Here is a 13,144-nt window from a genome sequence, read left to right as displayed (position 1 = left end):
TATTGAAACGACTTCGGGATTACCAACCCAGATTTTGACAATGTAGTGTTTCCTGCGATTGGTAATAAGGACCGCCTTGGTCCTATCATCCACCAAGTCTAGTTTCATCATTTAGTTTCACTTCCATATACCGCCACGTCTTGGGGGTGTTTCGCAACACCCCCAGGGCGTCTGCAAAATCAATCAACGTTGTCTCTTTTGGCATGCGAAAGACGAGCACTCCGCAGCACATTATATTCCACAGCAGGGGTCTTTTCCATTGGGCGGGAAGCATTCCTCCCCCCATGCATGATTCAAATGTACCTATGAACTATGCGGGCCCGAGTTTAGTAGTGAACCAGCGGGCTCGTATTTGCCTCAAGGCACAACTGCCCGCAGTCATTCCACTTACTTGCCTATATAGCCTTCCTAAGGTTATTTCGAAGATCGCGGTATTCTTTCTCTCACATGCTGCAGTTACCCACTGACATAGCTAGCTCACTTTTTCCAGCGTCGTTCCCTTCGGGTCGTGACCTCCTTCTAAAGCTGACAGGAATGTCTCTTCCTCGAAAGCTCTAGAGGACCACCTAGCTATCCTAGTTTGTCCGCTTCTATTGTTCACTCGACTGTCGCCTTCTCCGTTTCTGCTGTGGAGAAAGATGGTCTGGTGGTCACCGTGGGTGTAGGGTTCACTCAACTACCAAACCATCCCCCTCGCTAACGAGGTACTGAGGTAAGTCTTCCCGCTGGGTTTGTTTAGCTCCAGCATCAGATCTCGCTCCTGCGTATGCCTGATTCGACTCACACTGCCGGCGAGGCCTATCAATTCCGGATCGGATTCAACTTTTCGAAGGATACCGGCGTAAGTCATATCTCTTTTCTTGGAAATAATAATTATTTCAGGATGAATCTTCCTGTTCTCCTTCTGCCGCTTTTTATCGCCCACCTTTGTCCGTTTTTTAGAATTACGAGCTGTAGACTCTTCCCTTTTTTGTCAAAGTTTGGCCGTAATCGGAGAACTACCCGGCAATTTTGCTAGCTCATCTTTCTTAGGTGAAGAGGCTTGTTTTCTTCTTGATCGCTTACTGGGCACCAAGGGATTCGCTAACTCCGTCCCTACTTCGTTTGCAGCATTCTCACCTACCTTATGTTGAGGAGGCGTCACCTGTGTATCCCGCATGACTTTGCCTCATGGCGCTTCAGCGTTTTTCTCCTCCACTGCCCAACATAGGACAACTTAATTTCCTGTGGCATAGCCCTGATATTTTGGTGGATATTCGGCCTCTCCGAAATGAACTTAATATAATAATCGTTGGCGCAACAATCCATGTTGGATCAGGGCCTTGAAGTGTGTTAGAGCACTTCATTCAAGACCGTAACGGTACACTAGGAGGCAATATGGTCAGCATTGCGCTCGCCCGAGATTATTACGCTGATTTGACTCAGGTCATTCACAGCTGAGTCGACTGGTGTCCGACGTCAAATCACGATACAAATTCCACTGCCACCAGTGACATTTGAACCGCGACCTTCCGTACGACAGCCTTGCGCTCTAACCACTCAGCTATCCGGACACATATGATGAACTTACAGAGTTCATTTATGGGTTCCCCCAGCGAAAGAAATGCTGTGTTTGTTGCCTTCTACGCTCGTCTCTTACAATATCAGTAATCATGTCGATCCGGGGCCTATTCAAGTTCCTTTCCCAGGCCCGCAACGAATCTTGACTGCCTAGGGGTAATGTTACCTCGATGGTAACCTTCCAAGTTTTGAGCTGTTGCGAAAAGTAGCCAAGTATCCTATTAGTGAGGCACTGCGTCCGCTGGATATCGACGGGCTGGAGCGCGCTTGCCAAATTCCGAAAGTAGCTGGTACTGGGTTTACGAAGCTCTGGACCGTAAATAAACTTCTTTTTTCGTGTCATATTTCTTTTGATTTCTGCGTATCCGTCCCATAGCCAATTTTTATCCACAGGTCGGCGTTTGCTCCACACCTACCCGGCCCGCGCATAAGCATGCCCATGTACGTATATTTCCTGATGGCTACATGTATATGACCATAACGCATCCAACGAGCGTTTCCTTATCCACTAGAAGGGACACGCCTGATGGGAGATTTGCCAACTCCACACAGAGAATAGGTATGTATGTAGTCGCCGAATGGCAAGCAACTTTCGAGATGAGGAACTGACGACATTGCCCTAGGTCGCCTATATTTGACATTCACTCCAGATGCATTTGTTGCTAGACTAATAGATGTGACTTTGGTCAATTAGGAGGTATCACCCAGTTATTTGAGTACATATTGCAAATGTACTGTTTGATCGCCAAACCTGATTTTTATGGAGGTTTCCTTTCTTTGATCTGGATCATGTCACGCTGTGTAGGTAGATAGGTATCAGTGGCCGCTCTGAGAAGCCCAATTAGCGTTGTGGCGCGCTGTTTTGAAGCTACTAACTGCTATGGTAAGAGTCCAGCCGGCTCAAGTGTTCAGAGCCAGCCCATAGCCACCCTGGAGCTCTGAGGTCCTCAAAGAATGGTTTACTTAGAGTTCGTAGCTTGGCTCTAGCTACAGTTGAGCAATCGCAAGGAAATGCTTGAAGATTTCACCCTATTCCTCACAGCTTCGGCAATGCAAATTGTAAGGTATGCCGAGTCTGGCGGCATGGTTCTCTATAAGCCAGTGCCGAGTGCAGATCGCCTTAATCTGGCACAAGTCCTCTCGCGATCCTGTCTCATTGTAGGCAGGCCAAATCTTCCTTAACTTGGCACAGGTTGTGAGCCTTCGCCACCTGAGGTCCGTAGCTGCTAAGTAGTGCGAGTAGATTTCACCCTTAGCAATCGCCAGAGGGACACAAACTGTGACCACCGAGGGACAACCAAGAGCATCTGGCCAGTCTTTCAGTCGGCACATTTTCCTCTATTTTCCTTTGACCGCGAACCCAAAGTCTCCAATCCCGTGACTGAGTACAAGGTTGTAATAACCGCTGGGCAGAATGGCTATGTTACACATGGGACTCAGATCATGCCCCAACCATCGACAGGCTTCCAGTTTCGCCACTACTTACGCTTGGAATGCACTGACGAATCCTGAGAAACCATGCGGAAACTCCCGCGCTGACTCCACAGACCACCTTTGATCTGTCAGTGAAGAATACTGTGTCATAGCCTTGCAACCCGCCGGTCTTCCATTCTTCCATTGGAAAGTCCGCAGCAAAGTTTCTTGTGAAGTTCGGCTTGCGTGTGGCGTAGTCCGTGGAGAATGCCCAGAGTTCCCGAGGTACTTCATCTAAGATGTTTCTATGGCCGTAGGGTTTTACTGTTCGACAACCGGACTCACGTAGTTTAACAGAACTGCACACTGCAGGAGGAAGTGAAGGAGTACATTGAAAGCATCAGCCGAACAGGAATGCAGAGCCACGGTCGTATCTACACTCAAAGTTTTTTTAATCATATTGAGTGTCATTCTATTGTACATTCTCCCCACAGCCTGCCACTATACAATAGAACGGCACGTTAGTATGGGACGAACCAGGGCTGTGTAAATCCAGAGAACCATCCTCGTGAAGGCCCTTTTACAGGCAAAGAATTCTATACAGACTTTCTTAACCTTCCGTTCTACTTTTAATTTCCAATTGATTAGGTTCAGATTCAGGATTATCCCCAGATATCCCTGGCGCTCACCTCTGCTGACAACTCTCGTCAAGTTGTAAATTTGAAACTAGGACAGAATCTTATTGAGTCTCGCAGAATCGCTAGTGCTTTCAATGTTTTGATAATAGTACAACCAGGACCGCCTCTGGTAGTCTTGACGGGCGACTTGAACTTCTTTAAGTATTCCCTGTATGGCGGCCAATGTTTTTGACTGCAGCAGACGTTGAAAATATCCCTGGTCAGCTTCTTGAGGCTGGACAGATCTTAATTCCACCACGTTATCTCTGGTCAGATACTCTCCATTTCTTCGCACTAAGAATCTCATTGTCGGTTAGTAGGCTACTATCAACCACCTCCTCCCAGCCGTCACAATTTTTCGAGCTAGACCTGGCCCTGTTGCACACTGATAGATTTGTGTGGATAATAAAATCAAAAATGATTCGTCTCTTTCGTTGATTTTCGAGCTATCCCAAAGCGCATGGTATGCATTGGAGTCGCAACCTATCAACAGATTGACCTTTTTTGCTGCGATGATGCATGTCAAATGTTGTAACATTTGTTTTGGAACCCTTTGATGGTCCAAGGCTCTTGCATTAGTAAGACGTTTATGTCTTCCTCTAGCAGGAAGCGCGTGAAGAATGATTAACTGAGGCGTACTTCGAGTGCTGCATTGTCCGTTTAGCGATATCGACATTTAAAAACTTCTCTTGTTGTTACAAAACTCACATGTTAGCGTTATAATTTTTCTTTTTCGTTTTCTTTACCCAGGTCGGGAAACATGACCGGACTTTTTCCTTGTTGACACAAAAATTGACATCTTATTTGCCCCAGTCTCATGTCAGACCGTCAGTAGTTTTTGCGGTCAGTGGATGCGAAATCAGAAATTTCCCTCGCACCTAGACCCCACAACCTATATACCATTTTGAAGCTCAGACCTTCTCCCAATAGTAGTGATCACAAATTAAGCTCCTTTTTGCGAAATTCTCAATATTAACGGAGATATAAGCGTTTAAAGTTTTCCCCCAGATTCCTCCAAAAATCAGAAATTTTCCTCGCACCTAGACCCCACAACCTATATACCATTTCGAAGCTCAGACCTTCTACCAATAGTAGTGATCACAAATTAAGCTCCTTTTTGCGAAATTCTCAATATTAACGGAGATATAAGCGTTTAAAGTTTTCCCCCAGATTCCTCCAAAAATCAGAAATTTTCCTCGCACCTAGACCCCACAACCTATATACCATTTCGAAGCTCAGACCATCTACCAATAGTAGTGATCACAAATTAAGCTCCTTTTTGCGAAATTCTCAATATTAACGGAGATATAAGCGTTTAAAGTTTTCCCCCAGATTCCTCCAAAAATCAGAAATTTTCCTCGCACCTAGACCCCACAACCTATATACCATTTCGAAGCTCAGACCTTCTACCAATAGTAGTGATCACAAATTAAGCTCCTTTTTGCGAAATTCTCAATATTAAGGGAGATATAAGCGTTTAAAGCTTTTCCCAAGATTCATCGAAATTTCAGAAATTTTTCCGGCACCCAGACCCCCCAACCTATATACCATTTTGAAGCTCAGATCCCCTACCAGACGTAGCGATCACAAATTAATCTCCTTTCAGCGAAATTCTCAATAATAAGGGAGATATAAGCGTTTAAAGTTTTTCCCAAGATTCATCGAAATTTCAGAAATTTTTCCCGCACCCAGATCCCCCAACCTATATACCATTTTGAAGCTCAGATCCCCTACCAGACATAGTGATCACAAATTAAGCTCCTTTTTGCGAAATTCTCAATATTAACGGAGATATAAGCGTTTAAAGTTTTCCCCCAGATTCCTCCAAAAATCAGAAATTTTACTCGCACCTAGACCCCACAACCTATATACCATTTCGAAGCTCAGACCTTCTCCCAATAGTAGTGATCACAAATTAAGCTCCTTTTTGCGAAATTCTCAATATTAACGGAGATATAAGCGTTTAAAGTTTTCCCCCAGATTCCTCCAAAAATCAGAAATTTTCCTCGCACCTAGACCCCACAACCTATATACCATTTCGAAGCTCAGACCTTCTACCAATAGTAGTGATCACAAATTAAGCTCCTTTTTGCGAAATTCTCAATATTAACGGAGATATAAGCGTTTAAAGTTTTCCCCCAGATTCCTCCAAAAATCAGAAATTTTCCTCGCACCTAGATCCCACAACCTATATACCATTTCGAAGCTCAGACCTTCTACCAATAGTAGTGATCACAAATTAAGCTCCTTTTCGCGAAATTCTCAATATTAACGGAGATATAAGCGTTTAAAGTTTTCCCCCAGATTCCTCCAAAAATCAGAAATTTCCCTCGCACCTAGACCCCACAACCTATATACCATTTCGAAGCTCAGACCTTCTACCAATAGTAGTGATCACAAATTAAGCTCCTTTTTGAATCTTTAAACGCTTATATCTCCCTTATTATTGAGAATTTCGCAAAAAGGAGCTTAATTTGTGATCACTACGTCTGGTAGGGGATCTGAGCTTCAAAATGGTATATAGGTTGGGGGGTCTGGGTGCCGGAAAAATTTCTGAAATTTCGATGAATCTTGGGAAAAACTTTAAACGCTTATATCTCCCTTAATATTGAGAATTTCGCAAAAAGGAGCTTAATTTGTGATCACTACGTCTAGTAGGGGATTTGAGCTTCAAAATGGTATATAGGTTGGGGGGTCTGGGTGCCGGAAAAATGTCTGAAATTTCGATGAATCTTGGGAAAAACTTTAAACGCTTATATCTCCCTTAATATTGAGAATTTCGCAAAAAGGAGCTTAATTTGTGATCACTACATCTGGTAGGGGATCTGAGCTTCAAAATGGTATATAGGTTGGGGGGTCTGGGGGCCGGAAAAATTTCTGAAATTTCGATGAATCTTGGGAAAAACTTTAAACGCTTATATCTCCCTTAATATTGAGAATTTCGGAAAAAGGAGCTGAGCTTCAAAATGGTATATAGGTTGGGGGGTCTGGGTGCCGGAAAAATTTCTGAAATTTCGATGAATCTTGGGAAAAACTTTAAACGCTTATATCTCCCTTAATATTGAGAATTTCGCAAAAAGGAGCTTAATTTGTGATCACTACGTCTGGTAGGGGATTTGAGCTTCAAAATGGTATATAGGTTGGGGGGTCTGGGTGCCGGAAAAATGTCTGAAATTTCGATGAATCTTGGGAAAAACTTTAAACGCTTATATCTCCCTTAATATTGAGAATTTCGCAAAAAGGAGCTTAATTTGTGATCACTACATCTGGTAGGGGATCTGAGCTTCAAAATGGTATATAGGTTGGGGGGTCTGGGTGTCGGAAAAATTTCTGAAATTTCGATGAATCTTGGGAAAAACTTTAAACGCTTATATCTCCCTTAATATTGAGAATTTCGCAAAAAGGAGCTTAATTTGTGATCACTACGTCTGGTAGGGGATCTGAGCTTCAAAATGGTATATAGGTTGGGGGGTCTGGGTGCCGGAAAAATTTCTGAAATTTCGATGAATCTTGGGAAAAACTTTAAACGCTTATATCTCCCTTAATATTGAGAATTTCGCAAAAAGGAGCTTAATTTGTGATCACTACGTCTGGTAGGGGATCTGAGCTTCAAAATGGTATATAGGTTGGGGGGTCTGGGTGTCGGAAAAATTTCCGAAATTTCGATGAATCTTGGGAAAAACTTTAAACGCTTATATCTCCCTTAATATTGAGAATTTCGCAAAAAGGAGCTTAATTTGTGATCACTACGTCTGGTAGGGGATCTGAGCTTCAAAATGGTATATAGGTTGGGGGGTCTGGGTGCCGGAAAAATTTCTGAAATTTCGATGAATCTTGGGAAAAACTTTAAACGCTTATATCTCCCTTAATATTGAGAATTTCGCAAAAAGGAGCTTAATTTGTGATCACTATGTCTGGTAGGGGATCTGAGCTTCAAAATGGTATATAGGTTGGGGGATCTGGGTGCGGGAAAAATTTCTGAAATTTCGATGAATCTTGGGAAAAACTTTAAACGCTTATATCTCCCTTAATATTGAGAATTTCGCTGAAAGGAGCTTAATTTGTGATCGCTACGTCTGGTAGGGGATCTGAGCTTCAAAATGGTATATAGGTTGGGGGGTCTGGGTGCCGGAAAAATTTCTGAAATTTCGATGAATCTTGGGAAAAGCTTTAAACGCTTATATCTCCCTTAATATTGAGAATTTCGCAAAAAGGAGCTTAATTTGTGATCACTGCGTCTGGTAGGGGATCTGAGCTTCAAAATGGTATATAGGTTGGGGGGTCTGGGTGCCGGAAAAATTTCTGAAATTTCGATGAATCTTGGGAAAAACTTTAAACGCTTATATCTCCCTTAATATTGAGAATTTCGCAAAAAGGAGCTTAATTTGTGATCACTACGTTTGGTAGGGGATCTGAGCTTCAAAATGGTATATAGGTTGGGGGGTCTGGGTGCCGGAAAAATTTCTGAAATTTCGATGAATCTTGGGAAAAACTTTAAACGCTTATATCTCCCTTAATATTGAGAATTTCGCAAAAAGGAGCTTAATTTGTGATCACTACGTCTGGCAGGGGATCTGAGCTTCAAAATGGTATATAGGTTGGGGGGTCTGGGTGCCGGAAAAATTTCTGAAATTTCGATGAATCTTGGGAAAAACTTTAAACGCTTATATCTCCCTTAATATTGAGAATTTCGCAAAAAGGAGCTTAATTTGTGATCACTACGTCTGGTAGGGGATCTGAGCTTCAAAATGGTATATAGGTTGGGGGGTCTGGGTGTCGGAAAAATTTCCGAAATTTCGATGAATCTTGGGAAAAACTTTAAACGCTTATATCTCCCTTAATATTGAGAATTTCGCAAAAAGGAGCTTAATTTGTGATCACTACGTCTGGTAGGGGATCTGAGCTTCAAAATGGTATATAGGTTGGGGGGTCTGGGTGCCGGAAAAATTTCTGAAATTTCGATGAATCTTGGGAAAAACTTTAAACGCTTATATCTCCCTTAATATTGAGAATTTCGCAAAAAGGAGCTTAATTTGTGATCACTATGTCTGGTAGGGGATCTGAGCTTCAAAATGGTATATAGGTTGGGGGATCTGGGTGCGGGAAAAATTTCTGAAATTTCGATGAATCTTGGGAAAAACTTTAAACGCTTATATCTCCCTTAATATTGAGAATTTCGCTGAAAGGAGCTTAATTTGTGATCGCTACGTCTGGTAGGGGATCTGAGCTTCAAAATGGTATATAGGTTGGGGGGTCTGGGTGCCGGAAAAATTTCTGAAATTTCGATGAATCTTGGGAAAAACTTTAAACGCTTATATCTCCCTTAATATTGAGAATTTCGCAAAAAGGAGCTTAATTTGTGATCACTACGTTTGGCAGGGGATCTGAGCTTCAAAATGGTATATAGGTTGGGGGGTCTGAGTGCCGGAAAAATTTCTGAAATTTCGATGAATCTTGGGAAAAACTTTAAACGCTTATATCTCCCTTAATATTGAGAATTTCGCAAAAAGGAGCTTAATTTGTGATCACTACATCTGGTAGGGGATCTGAGCTCCAAAATGGTATATAGGTTGGTGGGTCTGGGTGCCGGAAAAATTTCTGAAATTTCGATGAATCTTGGGAAAAACTTTAAACGCTTATATCTCCCTTAATATTGAGAATTTCGCAAAAAGGAGCTTCATTTGTGATCACTACGTTTGGTAGGGGATCTGAGCTTCAAAATGGTATATAGGTTGGGGGGTCTGGGTGCCGGAAAAATTTCTGAAATTTCGATGAATCTTGGGAAAAGCTTTAAACGCTTATATCTCCCTTAATATTGAGAATTTCGGAAAAAGGAGCTTAATTTGTGATCACTACGTCTGGTAGGGGATCTGAGCTTCAAAATGGTATATAGGTTGGGGGGTCTGGGTGCCGGAAAAATTTCTGAAATTTCGATGAATCTTGGGAAAAACTTTAAACGCTTATATCTCCCTTAATATTGAGAATTTTGCAAAAAGGAGCTTAATTTGTGATCACTACATCTGGTAGGGGATCTGAGCTTCAAAATGGTATATAGGTTGGGGGGTCTGGGTGCCGAAAAAATTTCTGAAATTTCGATGAATCTTGGGAAAAACTTTAAACGCTTATATCTCCCTTAATATTGAGAATTTCGCAAAAAGGAGCTTAATTTGTGATCACTACGTCTGGTAGGGGATCTGAGCTTCAAAATGGTATATAGGTTGGGGGGTCTGGGTGCCGGAAAAATTTCTGAAATTTCGATGAATCTTGGGAAAAACTTTAAAACGCTTATATCTCCCTTAATATTGAGAATTTCGCAAAAAGGAGCTTAATTTGTGATCACTACCTCTGGTAGGGGATCTGAGCTTCAAAATGGTATATAGGTTGGGGGGTCTGGGTGTCGGAAAAATTTCTGAAATTTCGATGAATCTTGGGAAAAAATTTAAACGCTTATATCTCCCTTAATATTGAGAATTTCGCAAAAAGGAGCTTAATTTGTGATCACTACGCCTGGTAGGGGATCTGAGCTTCAAAATGATATATAGGTTGGGGGGTCTGGGTGCCGGAAAAATTTCTGAAATTTCGATGAATCTTGGGAAAAACTTTAAACGCTTATATCTCCCTTAATATTGAGAATTTCGCAAAAAGGAGCTTAATTTGTGATCACTACGTGTGGTAGGGGATCTGAGCTTCAAAATGGTATATAGGTTGTGGGGTCTGGGTGCCGGAAAAATTTCTGAAATTTCGATGAATCTTGGGAAAAACTTTAAACGCTTATATCTCCCTTAATATTGAGAATTTCGCAAAAAGGAGCTTCATTTGTGATCACTACGTCTGGTAGGGGATCTGAGCTTCAAAATGGTATATAGGTTGGGGGGTCTGGGTGCCGGAAAAATTTCTGAAATTTCGATGAATCTCGGGAAAAACTTTAAACGCTTATATCTCCCTTAATATTGAGAATTTCGCAAAAAGGAGCTTAATTTGTGATCACTACGTCTGGTAGGGGATCTGAGCTTCAAAATGGTATATAGGTTGGGGGGTCTGGGTGCCGGAAAAATTTCTGAAATTTCGATGAATCTTGGGAAAAACTTTAAACGCTTATATCTCCCTTAATATTGAGAATTTCGCAAAAAGGAGCTTAATTTGTGATCACTACGTCTGATGGGGGATCTGAGCTTCAAAATGGTATATAGGTTGGGGGGTCTGGGTGCCGGAAAAATTTCTGAAATTTCGATGAATCTTGGGAAAAACTTTAAACGCTTATATCTCCCTTAATATTGAGAATTTCGCAAAAAGGAGCTTAATTTGTGATCACTACGTCTGGTAGGGGATCTGAGCTTCAAAATGGTATATAGGTTGGGGGGTCTGGGTGCCGGAAAAATTTCTGAAATTTCGATGAATCTTGGGAAAAACTTTAAACGCTTATATCTCCCTTAATATTGAGAATTTCGCAAAAAGGAGCTTAATTTGTGATCACTACGTCTGGTAGGGGATCTGAGCTTCAAAATGGTATTTAGGTTGGGGGGTCTGGGTGCCGGAAAAATTTCTGAAATTTCGATGAATCTTGGGAAAAACTTTAAACGCTTATATCTCCCTTAATATTGAGAATTTCGCAAAAAGGAGCTTAATTTGTGATCACTACGTGTGGTAGGGGATCTGAGCTTCAAAATGGTATATAGGTTGTGGGGTCTGGGTGCCGGAAAAATTTCTGAAATTTCGATGAATCTTGGGAAAAACTTTAAACGCTTATATCTCCCTTAATATTGAGAATTTCGCAAAAAGGAGCTTAATTTGTGATCACTACGTCTGGTAGGGGATCTGAGCTTCAAAATGGTATATAGGTTGGGGGGTCTGGGTGCCGGAAAAATTTCTGAAATTTCGATGAATCTTGGGAAAAACTTTAAACGCTTATATCTCCCTTAATATTGAGAATTTCGCAAAAAGGAGCTTAATTTGTGATCACTACGCCTGGTAGGGGATCTGAGCTTCAAAATGATATATAGGTTCGGGGGTCTGGGTGCCGGAAAAATTTCTGAAATTTCGATGAATCTTGGGAAAAACTTTAAACGCTTATATCTCCCTTAATATTGAGAATTTCGCAAAAAGGAGCTTAATTTGTGATCACTACGTCTGGTAGGGGATCTGAGCTTCAAAATGGTATATAGGTTGGGGGGTCTGGGTGCCGGAAAAATTTCTGAAATTTCGATGAATCTTGGGAAAAACTTTAAACGCTTATATCTCCCTTAATATTGAGAATTTCGCAGAAAGGAGCTTAATTTGTGATCACTACGCCTGGTAGGGGATCTGAGCTTCAAAATGGTATATAGGTTGGGGGGTCTGGGTGCCGGAAAAATTTCTGAAATTTCGATGAATCTTGGGAAAAACTTTAAACGCTTATATCTCCCTTAATATTGAGAATTTCGCAAAAAGGAGCTTAATTTGTGATCACTACGTCTGGTAGGGGATCTGAGCTTCAAAATGGTATATAGGTTGGGGGGTCTGGGTGCCGGAAAAATTTCTGAGATTTCGATGAATCTTGGGAAAAACTTAAACGCTTATATCTCCCTTAATATTGAGAATTTCGCAAAAAGGAGCTTAATTTGTGATCACTACGCCTGGTAGGGGATCTGAGCTTCAAAATGGTATATAGGTTGGGGGGTCTGGGTGCCGGAAAAATTTCTGAAATTTCGATGAATCTTGGGAAAACTTTAAACGCTTATATCTCCCTTAATATTGAGAATTTCGCAAAAAGGAGCTTAATTTGTGATCACTACGTCCTGGTAGGGGATCTGAGCTTCAAAATGGTATATAGGTTGGGGGGTCTGGGTGCCGGAAAAATTTCTGAAATTTCGATGAATCTTGGGAAAAACTTTAAACGCTTATATCTCCCTTAATATTGAGAATTTCGCAAAAAGGAGCTTAATTTGTGATCACTACGTCTGGTAGGGGATCTGAGCTTCAAAATGGTATATAGGTTGGGGGGTCTGGGTGCCGGAAAAATTTCTGAGATTCGATGAATCTTGGGAAAAACTTTAAACGCTTATATCTCCCTTAATATTGAGAATTTCGCAAAAAGGAGCTTAATTTGTGATCACTACGTCTGGTAGGGATCTGAGCTTCAAAATGGTATATAGGTTGGGGGGTCTGGGTGCCGGAAAAATGTCTGAAATTTCGATGAATCTTGGGAAAAACTTTAAACGCTTATATCTCCCTTAATATTGAGAATTTCGCAGAAAGGAGCTTAATTTGTGATCAGCTACGTCTGGTAGGGGATCTGAGCTTCAAAATGGTATATAGGTTGGGGGGTCTGGGTGCCGGAAAAATTTCTGAAATTTCGATGAATCTTGGGAAAAACTTTAAACGCTTATATCTCCCTTAATATTGAGAATTTCGCAAGAAAGGAGCTTAATTTGTGATCACTACGTCTGGTAGGGGATCTGAGCTTCAAAATGGTATATAGGTTGGGGGGTCTGGGTGCCGGAAAAATTTCTGAAATT

The sequence above is a fragment of the Hermetia illucens genome, chromosome 1 (assembly GCF_905115235.1).
Source record: "Hermetia illucens chromosome 1, iHerIll2.2.curated.20191125, whole genome shotgun sequence".
In the NCBI taxonomy this organism is placed as follows: domain Eukaryota; kingdom Metazoa; phylum Arthropoda; class Insecta; order Diptera; family Stratiomyidae; genus Hermetia; species Hermetia illucens.
The sequence above is the reverse complement of the archived record's forward strand: the minus strand, read 5'-3'. Positions refer to the sequence as shown.